The sequence below is a fragment of the Orcinus orca genome, chromosome X, assembly GCF_937001465.1.
Source record: "Orcinus orca chromosome X, mOrcOrc1.1, whole genome shotgun sequence".
Taxonomy (NCBI): domain Eukaryota; kingdom Metazoa; phylum Chordata; class Mammalia; order Artiodactyla; family Delphinidae; genus Orcinus; species Orcinus orca.
The window spans coordinates 22,234,505-22,256,615 of record NC_064580.1 but is presented as its reverse complement, the minus strand read 5'-3'; the positions used below and the strand labels follow the sequence as shown (position 1 = coordinate 22,256,615).

At 40.7% G+C, this 22,111-nt stretch overlaps 1 pseudogene; it reads left to right on the top strand.

Annotated features, from left to right (window-relative positions):
* The first annotated feature begins 485 nt into the window (after window positions 1-485).
* On the top strand, window positions 486-22,002 carry LOC101270186 (60S ribosomal protein L31-like; annotated as a pseudogene).
* Window positions 22,003-22,111: the final 109 nt, after the last annotated feature.

The window sequence follows — 22,111 nt, the reverse complement described above, 5'->3', positions numbered from 1 at the left end:
CAATGACATACGGAGAAGATTGTTGGGCTTTTGCTTAATTAGTTTGTTTTACCTTGGTGAATACAATGGAGCAATGGTGCAAGATGATCAAGAACACCAGCAAGAGAGTGGAGGAACTGATGGTTTATGGAGAAGGAGCTCAATCACAAGAGGACTAGAAGGGGTTGTGGAACCAAAGGTCTCAATGAGAGCAAAGAAAAGGGGAGGCGGGAAAATGAAAGCAGAGAACTGGAAGAACTATATAGGGTGTAGTGAAAAGCTGAGATATGCAAATTTTTAAGATTTCAGAGGAGAAACAATTGTAAATGGGGACAGGTTATTTTCATGAGAGCAGGTAGCTGAATGGGATGGAAATGAAGTTCAGTGAAGTACAGGAGGTCAAGATAGGAAGAGATCTACTTGTGTAGCTCTTCCTTGTTCATACAATGATGACAAGGTAGAAAATAATGTGTGAGCCAGGTGTGAAACTGTCAAGGGATGACGCCATGGACAATGAGTCCAAGGACAGGAACAAGAAAAGCATCAGGTGAGGCAGTTAGAAGACATGAGCTCCAGACAGAGGAAAAGGCACAGAAGAATGCAAAAGCCCAGCAATGAGGATCAGAATCTCCACTTAGGAAGCCAATCTCAACACCCAACGCTGAGTGAGTAGGTAGCTTGAGAAGATGCATCCACCAGGGAGAGTTGCAGGAAAAGCAGTAGCTCTGGAGGGCAAGATAGACGTGTCAAGCAAGTACCATCAGTTGCCTATTATGGGGAGTAGAGACCCCAGTACTTCTGCCCACTGCATCTTGATATTGGAGTTGTCAAGGCAAACAGTCCAGTCCAGCACTGGATGCAACAATGTCTTATTCACATAGAGAAGAGACAGCAAGGTCAACTTCAGTAGTGGGTGTCAGTCTCCCACGGCCAGCACATCCCTCCTGATTTGCAAGCACCCTTCTCGTGCCCAAGAAGGAAGATACAGTAGTGGGGATGGCCAGGGACCACACGATGCAGACGCTTAAAACCAACAAAGGAGCACACCTGAGTCTGAAAGAGAGGAAGATACGCCCCCACAAGGTGATAAGCCCATCACAAACTGTGAGGATGCTTTATCTCCTGGTAAGGAAAGTGCCACCCCGCACAAGGCCCATTCTTATGCGGCCGAGTTGGGGCCAAAAGACCCCACGTGGGAGAATGCCTTTCCTAACAAGAAGAAACGTTCTTCCTCCTGAAGGAGATTGAGGACGCCATGAGATGGTGTTCGGAGGGCCAAGTGGGAAGGTTTAGACTGAATGGGAGTGATTAGAGCCAAGGGAGAAGACAGCAGTGTGGAAATTAGAACAGAGGAAAGGATGGAGCAGAGCAAAAGGGAGTATTTGGGAGCACTGTCAAGATCCCCCAACAGTCGTTCCCAGCACTCTTCTGATGAAAAAGTGATTCCAGTACCTATGGGGAGAGTCAGCTGTGGCCTTGATTATGTTTCTGAGGCAGCTGACTTTGCCAGACATTTTATTTTTATTCCATTAAGCCTTACTTTTAATATGCCTTTAATGGTAAACCTTTTCAAGTTCTTTTTGGAAGTATGGTATAAATTTTTCTTTAAAAAAGAATAAACACTTGAGCAAAATAAAACTTTAGATAGCTTAAAACTGGGATTGTTTTATAACATGATTATTAATAATAACAAGAATAATAGCTGGCATCTAATGAGTCAGGCATTGGACTAAAGGCTTTACAACTATTGCCTTATTTACTTCTGACAGTGATAGATCATATTTTTATTTCTAGCTTTCAGAAAAGAGAACTAAGACATAAAGAAGTTATCTAACTTATGGTAAGCAGCGCCCAGGGCAAAACCTACTTAAGGGCACTGTGAGAACTTTACAAGGACAAAAAAGAACAGAATAGTAAATAAGTTCAAAGTGGAGTGGGTCATTTTGCGAACACTGGACAAGGCTGCTGAAATAACAGCAAATTGGGTAAGTAGTTAAGAATTGGTACCTACCCTCAGAATACTTTAAAGAGTAATAATCATGGCAACTATTAAACTAACCATGAAAAGTTAGGTTTATGTGAATGTGTCTCCTTCCATAGAGCTCAAAGTCCTTGAAAAGCAATCTTTTCTCTGAAGCCCACACCATAGTGCTATATATCCTGTGGATGTCTGTTTTGAGACTGGTGGTGTCTGCTTGCTTAACAGTTAGAAATGCAAAGCACAGAGAATTTATATCATTGCATCTATTTTGAGGCAGCAAAAATGAGGTCTTCTTACCCAATAGGATATCTTGATACAAGTGTTGTCTCAATGGACAAGGGCACAGATAGCCGCCATATTGCTGATTTAGAGGGTCTTCCCCTAACATCCTCCAAAGCTGTGTTTCTTTGTTTTCTTAACAAATACTTCCTTGCTTACTCCCCAGCTTTTTCAAAGAACAGTAAAAACTGAGAGTAGAACTTTTTTTCTTATAAACTAGATGATATAAAATAGAAACAATAGTTCCAGCAACGTGGTCTTCTCCCTACAGTTAATGGGTATGTTCTCTATAGGCTCTGACTTGGGAATTTCTAAGGAATCATAAAAAGAATGGCCTTCAAAGACAAAAATAGCTGGGGCTTGAACCTCCATTGTGCAACCTTCTAAATCTTAGGGAAAATTTTCCTCAACTTTCTTGAGTCTTGGTTTCTTCATCTATGAAACGTGAGGCAAAAAGTACTTCCAAAGTTCTTGAAAGATACAGAGGGTCTGGAACAGAGGAGGCATCCATAAATGCGAGAGTCTCTGGCAACCTCCCTCCCTTCCCAGTAAGGTAACAGCCTTTCTTCCATTTCCCAACTGGTTTTAAAATAAAAATTATTGTTCAAATTTGATGCAAACATATCTTTTGTTTTTGTTTTGGCTTTGGTTTTGGTAGTGGTTTTGCCCACCTCCCTATCTCAAGTTTATATTATATTATATATTGTAAGTATGTATTTATGTGACTACCCCAGAAACTTTGCAAATGTACTTTCTTTGTTTGTCTAATTCATTTAGAGCACTTTGACATGGATCATTCCTTGTACACAGTGGTATTAAATAATTATTGACAGCTTGACAGCATATATTTACTTTAACCCATCATTCTTTTTCTACTGGCAAATAATTACAAGATTTCTTCCAAGGAGTAGCCTACATTTTGTAGCTTAAATGTCAAAAAGGCAAGACTTGTCAGCTAAGGAGCAAGGATGATGTATTCTACAGTAAGACTGGTGCAACATCAAGGCTGAGGCTGGACATTGTGGATTCTGGATCCAGAAGTCTCAAGATTTCCAGTTTCAGTAAATGCTGTTATTCATTCTAAGAGTCCCCATCACTCAATTTTTACGTGCAGCCTGGATAGCTGAAACACACCTGGAACATTCACTAATATTTAGCACACTGGGAAGGGTTCTCTCCAACAATCTGAGATTCATTCATTCACACATGATGATATGTTCCCTGGTTTCCTAGGAAACGTCATGTACCTCCTGAAGAGCAAAAATTCCATCAAGTCTGCATCCCCCAAATTTAAAAACATTAAATGTGCTCATTTATGAAGAAATCCCTTTTAAAGTTAAACGTTTTACTTCTGTTTATTGTCGGTTTAATAAACATCAAGAACCATGACAACGTAGGATGCATTAATACATCGCCCCAGATCTATTCTTCCCTTCCACTGAACTCCATCCCTCCATCTACAGGGGTCAAGAGGGAGGGCAGAACTTCCATGCTTCTAGAAATTTCCCCCACCCCTCCTCCTCCTTCCTAACCCCTCTATCATTCTTTATTTCAAGATCATTAACTAATCCCATATACCCTCTACTTCTGTTTCTGTCCGTTAACAACCCAGATCTCTTGGTTTATACTCAACGCTCTGAACCCTTTCCACCAAGCCCTCTAAGGATAGTTTCAAACTTTTTTTGTTACAGGACCCTGTAAACTCTTAAACGTAATTGAGGAGCTCCAAAGAGCTTTGGTTTATGTGGGTTACATTTACTAATATTGGCTGTATTCAAAATTAAAGGAAAATTTTAAAATATTAATTCACTTTAAAATAATAAGTCCATTACATGTTAACAAATATTATATATTTTTTATGAGGAAAAAAATTAGTGAGAAGAGCAGCATTGTTTTACATTTTTGCAAATCTCTTTACTGCCTGGTTTAACAGAAGACAGCTGGATTCTTGTATCTGCTCCTGCATTCAATCTGTTGTGACAGGCTATTTTAGTTGAAATATATGAAGAAAATACGGCCTCACCCAGATATGTGGTTAGAAAAAAGAGGATTATTTTGAGAATCTTTTCATATAACCGTGGGTATTATTCTTTAACACTATATCAAAACTCAACAAATGGTAGTTTCTTAGCAGTTAGTTGCAATGTGAAACCAAAAACCGTACTACTAAACTTGTTTTTAGTTCCATTAAAATCCATTAGTCTATCTTGCACTTTGAATGGATATTTTACCCACACAGGATTCTATAATATCATGTATCACTCATTTGAAAAACACTGTGTCACTGAGTTATGCAGATTTTCCAAATGTTGACACATTTTATTATACGATATTTAAAAATTACATTTGTTAATATCACCACTAAACTCATCTGAAGAGTCTTTAAGTGTTGGGAAACTATCACCTTAGTGGATAAAAGTTTTCCGAAAATCAAAATCATACTCGAAACCTCAAATTTTATCATTGGCAACAAATATTGTCAGTCATTTTCCTTGAAGTAACATGTTCAGTTCATTCATTTCTGAGAAATGGTCAAATACCCAAGTCTGGGTAGCCATCACTTTTTCTGTCAGTCCTTCTTTCAAGAAAGAACAGTCTACAGGGAAAAAAAGTTGTTGGTTCAGCTGGCAGCTCAACCAATTGCACCCGTGATTTTCTTCAAGCCAACCGTTGTACCTCGGTATGTAGAAAAAGTGTTTTATGCACTTTTCCCATTTAATCACAGCATACTGAATACGTATGCAATCAAAGGTTGAGACTGAATACACTGCTGTTCTAGAACTCATGATCCATCATCAGCAAAACCCCCTGAATGTTATCAGTACTATAAAAGGGGTGTAAAGGTTGAACAAAGGGAGCTAGAATTGTTACAACATATTGACATGATCCTATAATCTCTTTATAAACCTTTCTGTAAACTTCAAAAATGAGCTTTGTCATCTGGTACTTACACTTTATCCTTGTACCAATTAGGATGTCTTTGACTGCAGGTAAAAATAAACCTTACTCAAAATGATTTAGATAATCAGGAAAAGTTGTCATCTCTCAAACTGAGAAATTTCAAGGCAGGGCATCTTTAGGGTTGGTTAATTCAGGGCTCATGGTCCCAAGATGTGTCTAACATTTCCAAGTGACTCACGAATATGTGACAGGTCCAGTACAGACCATTTTTTTTTTAAGTCTTTATTGAATTTGTTATAATACTGTTTCTGGTTTATGTTTTGGTTCTTTGGCCAGGAGGCATGTGGGATCTTAGCTCCCCGACCAGGAACTGAACCTGCACCCCCTGCATTGGAAGGCGAAGTCTTAACCACTGGACCACCAGGGAAGTCCCGAGGTCCAGTGTATAATACGATGCTGCCTTTTCCTATGAGTCTCTTTATAAGAAGGAAGAAACCTTTCCCAGAGCCCCTCTAGCAGACCTCATCTCTCATTTCATACCACCTTGCACCACGTGTCCACACCTACGCCAAATAGCAGATACAAGGAATGGGATCTCCATAAATAGCTAAGATTAATCCAAACTTTAAAAAAAGAATGTCTATACATGTATAACTGAGTCACTTTGCCGTACAGCAGAGATTGGCACACCATTGTAAGTCAACTATACTTCAATCAAAAAAATATATATGCAAAATGAACCACCAAAAGCTTAAATAAGAATGCTTCTCTCCTGAATGCCTAAGACCGCTTGAGGCCGCTCACAAATTGGGAGGAGGAGTCATGAGCAACGAACACAGGGGCGCCTCAGTGTGTTTTTCTATTTGATTAAGACTGATTCCTCCTGAAAAACAAATGTGATCGATCTTGGAAGATTAATGTTGAATGGTACAACACAAATGTATTAAAGAATTTATCGAAATAAAACTAACTTAAAAGGCAAAAAAAAAAGATTAATCTAAATTTACCCTTGAGCTTTAGGTAAGGCAACCTTCCCTAAGGGATGAACACCTGGATAAAATCAGGTTTCATTCAAGAAAGGAGAAAATGGGGAGGGGGTTTGGGGGTAAATGCCAACCGTGCCCGGCCCACAGCCTCTCTGCTCTCGCCCTCACACATTAAAGGTTGCTGACGGCAAACCCCTGTGCCTCCTGACTTGCAGGCTTTTTACTGGACGTGGAGCTATAAACGACACAGAGGGCAGGCCAGATGTGCCACAGAATTAGTGGCCCCGGAGCAGCCCTCAACCAATGATCCACAGGGAGCTGATGGATAAGTATCCAGCTTCCTGGGCACCCATCTGAGATAACTTTGAGATGCACTGTACATTTCCCAGAATTAACCAGTGGAATAAGCCACGGTGATAACCACTTAACATACTGCACTTTTTTTGGCTGCCCTCCTTGCCCTCTGTCATTTCTTCTCTTCCCTTACCAGTGTTGCATGTTATCGTCTTCCAAATGAACTATTTGCAATAGCATTCTTATCTCAGGATCCGCTTCTGGGGGAACCCAAACCAGGAAAACAGTCCTTCCCTCAAAAAAATCCACTACAATCAGAAACGCAGAAGCCCTTTTTCAATTCTTTGTTCTCAGAGCCTTTATTACCATCTTTCTCCTATAAGAGTTCCTGCTTTCTGCCAAACGCTGAAAAAATGAATAAAGAAATACTTACTCTTGTTTAAGCATGCACACAAAATATTTTTATTAAGTACATAAAATTAATCATGTTGCCTCCTATACCCAGGTGCCTTCTCAGGAACGACCTCCCCCCAGCCTCTGCTCAAAGGGCAGCCATTTGTAGCCACACTTTGACCCAAGTATAACCAATCCTTTGGCTGGCAGTGCCCACATGGTATGAAAAGATAAACGAAGACAATCCAGTTTCCTCTCTTGAAAATTTAAATTAGCAAATACCAATACCAAGAGAATGAGGAATTTCACTGTGTGAAGATGAGCTGGAGTTATGAACAGTTTGTCAGAGCCATAAGGCAGTAAATAGAAATTATTATGAACCGGAAACTATGAGAAAAGCAAAATTATGATGGGTGAAGAAATGATACACAAAGAAGAGGAAAGCAGATAGCATCAGTTCCAAAAGAAGGTGGCAGACTAGGAATACTCGAGTTTTATTAATAGGGTAGCTATGGAATGGAGGAGGCTCATGAAGCTCTTTCAAGAGTTGTTTCTGCTCCTACCTCTCCTTCCAACAACAATCTCCATGGGGCTTGGCACCGTTACAGCTACTGAACTGAATTTTCATGAGATTCTGTCTCCTTATTGGCCATGTCTGTCCTGATACCAGTTCCCTTTACAGGAAGAAGCTTGAGTTAATGTCTAACAACCAATATTATAATCAAAATGCTTTTTTAAAGAAACAATCACAGAAAAGGCTGGATTGTTTTCAACATACAATGAGATGTTTAAAATGTGGTCCAAGATGCATAATAATGTGAATTTACTTAACTACTGAACTGTACATTTAAAAATGGTTAAGACAGTAAATTTCTGTCATGTGCTTTTTAGCACAATTTTTTATATACCGCTATGAGATAATATAAAGAAAATAAGGAAAAAATGGGACTTGGTACACAGTTATAAAAGAGTTTAAAATAAAGCATCTTGTCATGTGATACACCCACATAATAGTGGCATTCTTCCAGAATAACAGAATGTTACCCCTGAGTTAAGAGCCAAAGAAAAATAACCTGTTATTCTACTCTTAACCCCACACCCAAACTGAGGATCTGAGAAGATTAAAAGTAGTTAGAGGAATTTTGGAAAAATAAATGGATTTGCTGTGACGGCTTTTCCCAAACCTAGGGAAAGAAGTATATTGACACCACCTGAAAAGTTTCACCTATTTGTCTCACAGGTGCAGAAACAACCGGAAAAGAGTCAGACTCCTCCGTAAGTAATGTTAGGGTCCATCACCTGGCTAGTGCACTGCTTTAAAACAGCAATAAAAGAAAGGTCACTTCATTGGGGGTCATGTGCATTCCTAGAATAACGTGGGAGAAACATGTAGTCTACACATGAGCAGGTTAGTATAGCTGCATCTCCTGTCTTGTCCAAGAGAGTCCACTGAAGGAACAAATAGAAGCTGAAAGTGCCAGCAGATGACTAGATGTTAAGGAAGGAGTTAGTAACCAGCCAGCCAGCCAGCCAGCCAAGGGCAATCAGAGACGCATCTGCCCTCTCAAAGGAACTAAAAGTGAGAGTGAGAGACCCCCAGCGATGAGAGGAAGAGAGGCAAAGGGCCCCAGGGTCTCTGATGGACCCCGAAAGGTGCCCCTAAAAGACTCAGCCTCAAACACCTGCCAGATCTACAGAGTGTGGATGCTAGATCACCAAACAATGGCAGGCAAGCAAGAATATTCTTGTCCTCTTTACCCTCTGCCTCTTCTAGCTCTAAACCTAGAGGGGGGGTCTGAAATTTCTTTGGAGGAAGAGGGATTAACACGCAAGAGAAAAAGAAAGAACAAACCAACCAGCGTCCCCACCCACCCACCCACTGGCAACCAGCCTGCAGCAAGCAAAGCAGAAGAAAAGAGAAGCTTTACCTTCCAATGGAATGTAATATTTTGACAGGACAATTACCGACGATAGGTTGTTTTATTACCTAAAAGTGGACACCAAAATCACGGGACTTGGGCTTCCCTGGTGGCGCAGTGGTTAAGAATCCGCCTGCCAATGCAGGGGACACGGGTTCGAGCCCTGGTCCGGGAAGATCCCACATGACACGGAGCAACTAAGCCCGTGCGCCACCACTACTGAGCCTGCGGTCTAGAGCCCACGAGCCACAACTACTGAGCCCACGTGCCACAACTACTGAGCCTGCGCTCTAGAGCCCGTGAGCCGCAACTGCTGAAGCCCGCGCGCCGAGAGCCTGTGCTCTGCAACGAGAAGCCCGCACACCACAACAAAGAGTAGCCTCCGCTCACCACAACTAGAGGAAGCCCGCGTGCAGCAATGAAGACCCAACACAGCCAAAAATAAATACATAAAATAATAAAAAAAAAAAATCACGGGACTTCCCTTAAATTTTACCAAAGGCTAACGAAAGAACCAGCCCCACAGAAAAACGTTAAAGAGATACCAGGAGACAAAAATAAAGTTGCTTTATAATTACACCCCATGAACCCTGCATATTCAATGGAAAGGTTACAGATATTTAATTTCAGGAAACAGGCTGGATAAAAGTAAAAAAGGCTCAATCTGATCATATAAACCTTACATTTTAAAAATAACCAAGGAAAATACCACAAACTTTTATTTGAATAGGGACAATATTTTTGAGTACAAGCAAAGGTACAAGCAAAATAAAACAGACGAAGCAGGACAATGTATCTTGAGTTGATATCTAAATAGTTCAAGCAACTGGAGAGCATTAGAACGTCACACATTTTTCTATGCAGAAAATGTTGTAAATTTCTATTTTCCAAATTGCAGACCTATTACTTTGCAATATATAGCATCAAAATTGAAGGCCTAGGCCCATTCTCTTCTCAGTACTCCTTAAGTTTGGGTACCTCTTTCTAACATGTATAATGAAGCAGATACAGATTTTAAGCATAACAATAAAAATATTAATAAGAATAGTTATAATTTATTGAGCATTCACTCCACATCATGCTTGGTGCTGGAAGACATAATCATCTTATCTGACCTTCAAAGTGCTATTGCAGGTAGGTAATTGCTATTGTTATTGCCATTCCTGCAGATAAAGACATTGAGGCAGAGAAAAGTGAGGTAATTTGTCCAAGACCACAGAATTAATAACTGAGGCAAGAACCACACCCAGGACCTTCACTGCTATAGTGTGCTTTACGTTGCTGAGAAAACATTCAGAACAATGAGAGGTGTTTTAGAGAACTGATCAGTCACCAGGCTTTGATTTCTGACCTTGCAGGGGTCCCAGGCTCCTTGAACACCTATGCCACTGGGACACTCGCAGTGGGTATGTTTTTTCCTGACAGACAAAAATCCCACTTTCATGTGGGCCTGCCAGTGAACTCACCTGAAGTGCTTAATCCTCTCAGCTCCCAGCTACGTCCCTTTAATAAGTCCTAAAATGATTAAAATAAATCCTCTTTGCCACTCCCATCAGCAACAAAATTATTAACAACTGAATATGATTTCCATATGTTCCCGGTTTGCCTGGAGACAGAATTCAGGCATCTATTAAAATTACTGCTGGCCATCAAGCAGAAAAACAAACATGCTTTCTATAACTCCTTCTTAATAGCACTGGACCAATTTACTAAGCACCATGACCTGCAAACAACTACACAGTTCTCCCAAGTGACAGCATGCTGGCACTATTCATTCTGCTTTAAAAATAAACAAACAAAAAATAAAAAGCATCCTCCTCATTACAACCTTGATGTTTTCTACATTGGTAGATTCTAATATTTTGTTTGTAAATGACCCCTCATACCCGTGGAAACTGTGTGAGGCTTGTGGTATTTCTATAAATAAATATTCTTGATAGCAAGGAAATAACATACCAAAACCATATAATCATTCCTATATACATATTATCTTGAAAATACATTTCTGCTTCAACGGAGATTTTTGTCAGAAAATCCAATTGGGTGATGTGATTGGCTGCACCCTAATACACTGAGGGTCACAGGGAGAAGCTTTCACTTCTCCCCTGGCTTCTGGGTTCCAGGTTGCCCCTGACAGAGGTCACAGCCTGCCCTCTTCTCCCACGTTTCTCACTCCTGTGCTTTTTTTCCTTATCATCATCCTTCCCTGCTTCTCTTCATTTCTGAGTCCTCATTAACTTCACTGTCTTCATCAGATGACTCAGAGTGATAACAGAGGGATGACTGGTAAATGAATTGCATTAGCAATCAGTTTACTGGAGGCTGACCCTGCCCCCTTATAGGTGTGAATTAGGGAATTATAGAGTCAAGGTAATGGAGGTTGGGGGGATAGGGAGAGCGAGAAGGAGAGAAAAGGGAGGGAGGGAGGGGGAGGGAATGTGACATCTCAGATATTTGTAGCAATGCACTTAGAAGAGATGTTATATGATAAATGTGTTATGTTATGCCATTCTCACCGTGATAATAGATCTTAGGAAAATAAAAAATATATGTATATAAATATATATACACACACATATGTACAAACACAGACATAGACACACATATATATATAAAATGCTTTAGATGAAAGCCTGGAAGAGTTTTAGGAAGAGAATCTGGAGTTTCTCCTTGATTCTTCTACTCATAATTTTTTTCCGCAAATAATTCCATTTCAGTTGGTACAGGGTGGAGGGTGGAGAGTGGGAAAAAAAAAAATATCTGGGGAGAGGGGGAAGATGGAAAAAGAATAAAAGGCGGAGATCACCTTCCTCCCCACAGATACACTAGAAATACATCTACAAGTGGAACAACTGCTACAGAACACCTACTGAACGCTGGCAGAAGACCTCAGACCTCCCAAAAGGCAAGAAACTCCCCACGTACCTCGGTAGGGCAAAAGAAAAAAGAATAAACAGAGACAAAAGAATAGGGACGGGACCTGCACCAGTGGGAGGGAGCTGTGGAGGAGGAAAGCTTTCCACACACTAGGAGCCCCTTCGCGGGCGGAGACTGCAGGTGGCGGAGGGGGAAAGCTTCGGAGAGCACAGCAACAGGGGTGCGGAAGGCAAAGCGGAGAGATTCCCACACAGAGGATCGGTGCCGACCGGCACTCACCAGCCTGAGAAGCTTGTCTGCTCACCCGCCGGGGCGGGGGTGGGGCTGGGAGCTGAGGCTCGGGCTTAGGTCAGAGCGCAGGGAGAGGACTGGGGTTGGCGGCGTGAACAAGCCTGCAGGGGGTTACTGCACCACGGCTAGCCGGGAGGGAGTCCGGGGAAAAGTCTGGACCTGCCGAAGAGGCAAGAGACTTTTTCTTCCCTCTTTGTTTCCTGGTGCGCGAGGAGAGGGGATTCAGAGCGCTGCTTAAAGGAGCTCCAGAGACGGGCGCGAGCCGGGCAAGAGACGCTAAGGCTACTGCTGCCACCACCAAGAAGCCTGTGTGCGAGCACAGGTCACTCTCCACACCTCCCCTGCCGGGAGCCTGTGCAGCCCGCCACTGCCAGGGTCCTGGGATCCAGGGACAACTTCCCGGGAGAACGCACGGCACGCCTCAGGCTGGTGCAACGGCCCGCCGGCCTCTGCCGCTGCAGGCCCGCCCCGCATCCGCACCCCTCCCTCCCCCCAGCCTTTGTGAGCCAGAGCCCCCGAGTCAGCTGCTCCTTTAACCCCGTCCTCTCTGAGCAAAGAAGAGACGCCCTCTGGTGACCTACACGCAGAGGCGGGGCCAAATACAAAGCTGAGCCCCTGGAGCTGTGCAAACAAAAAAGAGAAAGGGAAACCTCTCCCAGCAGCCTCAGAAACAGTGGATTAAAGCTCCACAATCAACTTGATGTACCTGCATCTGTGGAATACACGAATAGACAACGAATCATCCCAAATTGAGGAGGTGGACTTTGAGAGCAAGATTTATTGTTTTTTCCCCTTTTCCTCTTTTTGTGAGTGTGTATGTGTTTGCTTCTGTGTGAGATTTTGTCTGTATAGCTTTGCTTTCACCATTTGTCCTAGGGTTCTATCCGTCCGTTTTTTTTTGGTTGTTTTTTTCTGGTTTTTTTACTTAAAAAAATTCTTTTTCTTAATTATTTTTTATTATAATAACTTTATTTTATTTTATCTTACTTTATTTTATCTTCTTTCTTTCATTCTTTCTACTTTTTCTCCCTTTTATTCACAGCTGTGTGGATAAAGGCTCTTGCTGCTGCAGCCAGGAGGCAGGGCTGTGCCTCTGAGGTGGGAGAGCCAACTTCAGGACACTGGTCCACAAGAGACCTCCCAGCTCCACATAATATCAAAAGGCGAAAATCTCCCGGAGATGTCTATCTCAACACCAACACCCAGCTTCACTCAACGACCAGCAAGCAACAGTGCTGGACACCCCATGCCAAACAACTAGCAAGACAGGAACACAACCCCACCCATTAGCAGAGAGGCTGCCTAAAATCATAATAAGTCCACAACACCCCAAAACACACCACCAGACGTGGACCTGCCCACCAGAAAGACAAGATCCAGCCTCATCCACCAGAACACAGGCACTAGTCCCCTCCACCAGGAAGCCTACACAACCCACTGAACCAACTTTAGCCACTGGGGGCAGACACCAAAAACAACGGGAACTACGAACCTGCAGCCAGCAAAAAGGAGACCCCAAACACAGTAAGATAAGCAAAATGAAAAGACAGAAAAACACACAGCAGATGAAGGAGCAAGGTAAAAACCCACCAGACCTAACACATGAAGAGGAAATAGGCAATCGACCTGAAAAAGAATTCAGAATAATGATAGTAAACATGATCCAAAATCTTGGAAATAGAGAAAATGCAAGAAACATTTAACAAGGACCTAGAAGAACTAAAGGTGAAACATGCAATGATGAACAACACAATAAGTGAAATTAACAATACTCTAGATGGGATCAATAGCAGAATAACTGAGGCAGAAGAACGGATAAGTGACCCGGAAGATAAAACAGTGGAAATAACTACTGCAGAGAAGAATAAAGGAAAAAGAATGAAAAGAACTGAGGACAGTCTCAGAGACCTCTGGGACAACATTAAACGCACCAACATTCGAATTACAGGGGTTCCAGAAGAAGAAGAGAAAAAGAAAGGGACTGAGAAAGTATTTGAAGAGATTATAGTTGAAAACTCCCCTAACATGGGAAAGGAAATAGTTAATCAAGTCCAGGAAGCACAGAGAGTCCCATACAGGATAAATCCAAGGAGAAATACGCCAAGACACATACTAATCAAACTGTCAAAAATTAAATACAAAGAAAACATATTAAAAGCAGCAAGGGAAAAACAACAAATAACACCAAGGGAATCCCCACAAAGTTAACAGCTGATCTTTCAGCAGAAACTCTGCAAGCCAGAAGGGACTGGCAGGATATTTTTAAAGATATGAAGGAGAAAAACCTACAACCAAGATTACGCTACCCAGCAAGGATCTCATTCAGATTTGATGGAGAAATTAAAACCTTTACAGACAAGCAAAAGCTGAGAGAGTTCAGCACCACCAAACCAGCTTTACAACAAATGCTAAAGGAACTTCTCTAGGCAAGAAACACAAGAGAAGGAAAAGACCTACAATAACAAACCCAAAACAATTAAGAAAATGGGAATAGGAACATACATATCGATAATTACCTTAAATGTAAATGGATTAGGGCTTCCCTGGTGGTGCAGTGGTTGAGGGTCCGCCGGCCGATGCGCGGGACGCAGGTTCATGCCCCAGTCTGGGAGGATCCCGCATGCCGCGGAGCGGCTGGGCCCATGAGCCATGGCCGCTGAGCCTGTGCGTCCAGGGCCTGTGCTCCGCAGCGCGAGGGGCTGTGGCAGTGAGGGGCCCACGTACTGCAAAAAAAACAAAACAAAAAAATGTTAATGGATTAAATGCTCCCACCAAAAGACACAGACTGGCTGAATGGATACAAAAACAAGACCCATATATATGCTGTCTACAAGAGACCCACTTCAGACCTAGAGACACATACAGACTGAAAGTAAGGGGATGGAAAAAGATATTCCATGCAAATGGAAACCAAAAGAAAGCTGGAGTAGCAATTCTCATATCAGACAAAATAGACTTTAAAATAAAGACTATTAGAACAGACAAAGAAGGACACTACATAATGATCAAGGGATCGATCCAAGAAGAAGATATAACAACTGTAAATATTTATGCACCCAACACAGGAGCACCTCAATACATAAGGCAAATACTAACAGCCATAAAAGGGGAAATCGACACTAATACATTCATAGTAGGGGACTTTAACACCCCACTTTCACCAAAGGACAGATCATCCAAAATGAAAATAAAGAAACACAAGCTTTAAATGATACATTGAACAAGATGGACTTAATTGATATTTATAGGACATTCCATCCAAAAACAACAGAATACACATTTTTCTCAAGTGCTCATGGAACATTCTCCAGGATAGATCATATCTTGGGTCACAAATCAAGCCTTGGTAAATTTAAGAAAATTGAAATTGTATCAAGTATCTATTCCAACCACAACGCTATGAGACTAGATATCAATTTCAGGAAAAGATCTATAAAAAATACAAACACATGGAGGCTAAACAATACACTACTTACTAACGGAGTGATCGCTGAAGAAATCAAAGAGGAAATTAAAAAATACCTAGAAAGAAATGGCAATGGAGACACGACGACCCAAAACCTATGGGATGCAGCAAAAGCAGTTCTAAGAAGAAAGTTTATAGCAATACGATCCTACCTTAAGAAACAGCAAACATCTCGAATATACAACCTAACCTTGCACCTAAAGCAATTAGAGAAAGAAGAACAAAAAAAACCCAAAGTTAGCAGAAGGAAAGAAATCATAAAGATCAGATCAGAAATAAATGAAAAAGAAATGAAGGAAATGATAGCAAAGATTAATAAAACTAAAAACTGGTTCTTTGAGAAGATAAACAAAATTGATAAACCATTAGCCAGACTCATCAAGAAAAAAAGGGAGAAGACTCAAATCAATAGAATTAGAAATGAAAAAGGAGAAGTAACAACTGACACTGCAGAAATACAAACGATCATGAGAGATTACTACAAGCAACTCTATGCCAATAAAATGGACAACCTGGAAGAAATGGACAAATTCTTAGAAATGCACAACGTGCCAAGAATTAATCAGGAAGAAATATGAACAGACCAATCACAAGCACTGAAATTGAAACTGTGATTAAAAATTTTCCCACAAACAAAAGCCCAGGACCAGATGGCTTCACAGGTGAATTCTTTCAAACATTTAGAGAAGAGCTAACACCTATCCTTCTCAAACTCTTCCAAAATATAGCAGAGGGAAGAACACTCCCAAACTCATTCTATGAGGCCACCATCACCCTGATAACAAAACCACACAAGGATGTCACAAAGAATCAAAACTACAGGCCAACATCACTGATGAACATAGATGCAAAAATTCTCAACACAATACTAGCAAGCAGAATCCAACAGCACATTAAAAGGATCATACAACATGATCAAGTGGGGTTTATTCCAGGAATGCAAGGATTCTTCAGTATGTGCAAATCAATCAACGTGATACACCATATTAACAAATAGAAGGAGAAAAACCATATGGTCATCTCAATAGATGCAGAGAAAGCATTTGACAAAATTCAACACCCATATATGATAAAAACCCTGCAGAAAGTAGGCACAGAGGGAACTTTCCTCAACATAATAAAGGCCATATATGACAAACCCACAGCCAACATCATCTTCAATGGTGAAAAACTGAAAGCATTTCCACTAAGATCAGGAACAAGACAAAGTTGCCCACTCTCACCACTCTTATTCAACATAGTTTTGGAAGCTTTAGCCACAGCAATCAGAGAAGAAAAGGAAATAAAAGGAATCCAAATCGGAAAACAAGAAGTAAAGCTGTCACTGTTTCCAGATGACATGATACTATACATAGAGAATCCTAAAGATGCTACCAGAAAACTACTAGAGCTAATCAATAGATTTGGTAAAGTAGCAGGATAAAAAATTAATGCACAGAAATCTCTGACATTCCTATACACTAATGATGAAAAATATGAAAGGGAAATCAAGAAAACACTCCCATTTACCAATGCAACAAAAAGAAAAAAATATCTAGGAATAAACCTATGTAAGGAGACAAAAGACCTGTATGCAGAAAATTATAAGACACTGATGAAAGAAATAAAAGATGATACAAATAGATGGAGAGATATACCACGTTCTTGGATTGGAAAAATCAACATTGTGAAAATGACTCTACTACCTAAAGCAATCTACAGATTCAATACAATCCCTATCAAACTACCACTGACATTTTTCACAGAACTAGAACAAAAAATTTCACAATTTGTATGGAAACAAAAAGACCCCGAATAGCCAAAGCAATCTTGGGAACGAAAATTGGAGCTGGAGGAAACAGGCTCCCTGACTTCAGACTATACTACAAAGCTACAGTAATCAAGACAGTATGGTACTGGCACAAAAACAGAAATATAGATCAATGGAACAGGATCGAAAGCCCAGAGATAAACCCACGCACATATGGTCACATTAGCTTTGATAAAGGAGGCAGGAATGTACAGTGGAGAAAGGATAGCCTCTTCAATAAGTGGTGCTGGGAAAACTGGACAGGTACATGTAGAAGTATGAGATTAGATCACTGCCTAACACCACACACAAAAGTAAGCTCAAAATGGATTAAAGACCTAAGTGTAAGGCCAGAAACTATCAAACTCTTAGAGGAAAACATAGGTGGAACACTCTATGACACAGATCACAGCAAGATCCTTTTTGACCCACCTCCTAGAGAAATGGAAATAAAAAGAAAAATAAACAAATGGGACCTAATGAGACTTCAAAGCTTTTGCACAGCAAAGGAAACCATAAACAAGACCAAAAGACAACCCTCAGAATGGGGGAACATATTTGCAAATGAAGCAACTGACAAAGGATTAATCTCCAAAATTTACAAGCAGCTCATGCAGCTCAATAACAAAAAATCAAACAACCCAATCCAAAAATGTGCAGAAGACCTAAATAGACATTTCTCCAAAGAAGATATACAGATTGCCAACAAACACATGAAAGAATGCTCAACATCATTAATCATTAGAGAAATGCAAATCAAAACTACAATGAGATATCATCTCACAGCGGTCAGAGTGGCCATCAACAAAAAATCTAGAAACAATAAATGCTGGAGAAGATGTGGAGAAAAGGATACACTCTTGCACTGCTGGTGGGAATGTGAATTGGTACAGCCACTATGGAGAACAGTATGGAGGTTCCTTAAAAAACTACAAATAGGGCTTCCCTGGTGGCGCAGTGGTTGAGAATCTGCCTGCCAATGCAGGGGACACGGGTTCGGGCCCTGGTCTGGGAGGATCCCACATGCCGCGGAGCAACTGGGCCCGTGAGCCAAAACTACTGAGCCTGCGCATCTGGAGCCTGTGCTCCGCAACAGGAGAGGCCGCAATAGTGAGAGGCCCGCGCACCGCAATGAAGAGTGGCCCCCGCTTGCCACAAGTGGAGAAAGCCCTCACACAGAAACGAAGACCCAACACAGCCATAAATAAATAATTAATTAATTTAAAAAAATAATAACTACAAATAGAACTACCATATGACCCAGCAATCCCACTACTGGGCATATACCCTGAGAAAACCGTAATTCAAAAAGAGTCATGTACCAAAATATTCATTGCAGCTCTATTTACAATAGCCAGGAGATGGAAACAACCTAAGTGTTCATCATAGGATGAATGGATAAAGAAGATGTGGCACATATATACAATGGAATATTACTCAGCCATAAAAAGAAACGAAATTGAGTTATTTATAGTGAGGTGGATGGACCTAGAATCTGTCATACAGAGTGAAGTAAGTCAGAAAGAGAAAGATAAATACCGTATGCTAACACATATATATGGAATCTAAGAAAGAAAAATGTCATGAAGAACCTAGGGGTAAGACGGAAATAAAGACACAGACCTACTAGAGAATGGGCTTGAGGATATGGGGAGGGGGAAGGGTAAGCTGTGACAAAGTGAGAGAGTGGCATGGACATATATACACTACCGAACGTAAGGTAGATAGCTAGTGGGAAGCAGCTGCATAGCACAGGGAGATCAGCTCGGTGCTTTGTGACCACCTGGATGGGTGGGATAGGGAGGGTGGGAGGGAAGGAGACGCAAGAGGGAGGAGATATGGGAACATATGTATAACTGATTCACTTTGTTATAAAGCAGAAACTAACACACCATTGTAAAGCAATTATACTCCAATAAAGATGTAAAAAAAATAAATTAAAAAAAAACATATCTGGCCTTTATTTAACGTGGGTGTAGTTTTGAAATTCAGGCTGTCTGTCCAATAGGATTGGATTACCTACCAAATGTGTTGGAGTATCTAAAACACTTCTTTAAATCCCTGAGGCACTTCTGGCTTGCCAACCATATGTTGAACCACAAATATTTACATCAATGTGATTCAGAAAAAAATTGACTTGAAACAGAGATTTTTCCCTACAGATAAAGTGGACTAAAGATTCTTGCACCAGGTTGGTGAATGGTGTGTGTTATGGACTGATCTGTGTCCTCCCGAAATTCATATGCTGAAGTCTTAACCCCCAGTTAGGACCTCAGAATGTGACAGGATTTGGAGGCAGAGCCTTGAAAGAGGTGATTAAGGTAAAATGATATGGCTAATATGATTGGTGTCCTTATAAGAAGAAATTAGGACACAGACAAGCACTGAGGAACACCAGGTGAAGACTCAGTGAGAAGACAGCCATCTACAGACCAAGGAGAGAGGCCTCAGCAGAAATGAACCCTACCAGTATCTTGATCTGCAACTTCTAGCCTCCAGAACTGTGGGAAAACCCATTTCTGTTGTTTAAGCCACCCAGACTGTGATACTTTGATATGGCAGCCTGAACCGACTAGCACAGTGTGCCATGCAAGTCCGAATCTTCATCCAAGTTCCCAAAGATCAAAAGTCAGAGACTGGAATTGTTTAACCATGGATATGGTAAGGATATGAAGGGAACTCTGAAATTATGATAGGTAAATGGGGCAAAAGGGTAAATTAAGGCAAAAATACCATGTTTTACTATTCCTTACCAACTTTCAAAATGGGCTGTGACTTACAGGTTGGGGCCAACAATATTACGAACATTAGAGACCTAGAAAGACAGAAAGGATAGCCTTTTTGTAATTTTCATGTATTTTTCTACAACACAGAACATGAATTCTGGGATTCCTTTGAGATTTGGGGGACAGGAAGGATAGACAAAACATGGAGATGTCCATAGGCAAATAAAACTGCCTGGTCTTATACCATGGCCTTCCTGTTTCATATTGAATAGATGCCTTCATAAAGAGCAAATGTAGCGGGAATTCCCTGGCGGTCCAGTGGTTAGGACTCCAGGCTTTCAGTGCTGAGGGCCTGAGTTCAATCCCTGGTTGGGGAACTAAGATCCCACAAGTCGTGTGGCCAAAAATAAGTAAATAAATAAACATAAAGGTATTTAAATAAAATTTTAAATAAAGAGCAAATGTAGTGCTTAATAAGCCACTGAAAACTGAGAGGAAGTAACAAAACTCTCATCAAAATATCTGCCTTTCAGTCAAAGAAAGCATAATGCATTATCTCCCAAATTATATGAGGATGTTTCAAAGTTCAGTTAGAACTTGTGCATTTGGATACAGGAATCTTATTATACTTAAGAATCAGCTTTACCCATTACAACCTCTGTCGTTTTGTACTACTTATATTAACACATTTTACTGAATTAGCTGTACTTTTGACTTGACAGTGTGTTTCACTACAGAAGTCAAAGGCCCATGTGTATGTGTGTATGTGTGATTGCACCTGTTGAAGTGAAAAAGACACCCACAGGAGTTTAGACATTGTGAAAAATAAAAATGATGTATTTGGAGGAATGTATAACTGTCTCTAAACGAAATTTTAGAAATTTTCAACAGGGAACAAAGACAAAATAGCTATCCTAAACGCTCAGTGTTTTCTTGAAGTTTTCTTTTTCTTTTCACTTTTTTTCTCCAGGCAGCTTATCTCTATTTTAAGCTCTTGGCCTCCATTGATCTTTACACATTCTTAACCTTCTGTAACCACACTTTATTCTCTAGAGGGAGATTTGTCTACAGGCCTCATTTCTATGATTCTGCTGTTATTAGCCTAATAAGTATTCTCTTTCACACTCACTGCAAAGTGGTTTTCTAACAGCACAAAAAAATAAATGAATAAATAAAAAATGTGACTTCATTTGCTGCACACAAGATTTGTACTTAAAAATAAGAAGCAGTTTTTCTTTTCTATGCTAGTAAGAAATTTGCAGATCCATCAGGTCAAAATAACCAGCACATGCAAAATGCCTGTTACTTACCACCATTATTTTTAAGAGACATTTGAATAGTTGGAAGAATTGTCAGTCTGTACATTTTCCTTTGATTAAAGAGGAGACAGCCTGCCATGACACCAGAAACTGTTAATATTACAACACTAGGCAGCTCAGAAACATACAACTCCTTCTGCTTTCCAACTTGTATTTATTTGAAAAAGGTCTAGGCCGTGTAGTTGATGCCAAATTCTTTAAGAAGGTGTTGTATGCTTAAAGTCTACCTTTCATTAGAATCTTAGATTAAGATCTTAGCAATTATAACATTCCTTTTTCGCTAGGAAATGTTTCTTATGTGACTTCTACAAATACATTACTTAGGTTTTTACTGGTATCTAATATATGCATATGTGCTCACCACTGTTGTAGGACATGCAGGAAATATGAAAAACACCTAAGCACTTCCAACCTGGGCCCAGCAGAACAGCTCTTGCAAAGAAGAGGGCCGAGAAGCAGAAGGACCATCCTGCCATCAACGAGGTAGCTACCACAGAATACACTATCAACATTCACAAGTGCATCCTGGGAGTGGGCTTCAAGAAGCTTGCCCCTTGGGCACTCAAAAGGATCCAGAAATTTGCCATGAAGGAGGTGGGAACTTCAGATGTACACAATGACACCAGGCTTAGTAACGCTATCTGGGCCAAAGGAATAAGCAATGTCCCACACTGTATCCATGTGCAATTGTCCAGGAGACTTAATGAGGATGAAGATTCACCAAATAAACTCTATATGTTGGTTAGATATGTACCTGTCACTACTCTCAAAAATCTACAGACAAAATGTAGATGAGAACTAACCGCTAGCTGTCAAATAACATTATAAAACCTCAAAAAAACATACACACACATAAGATATGGTTTCCATATTAAGTTGCTTAAAATTTAACTTAAGAGAAGATTAAGAAA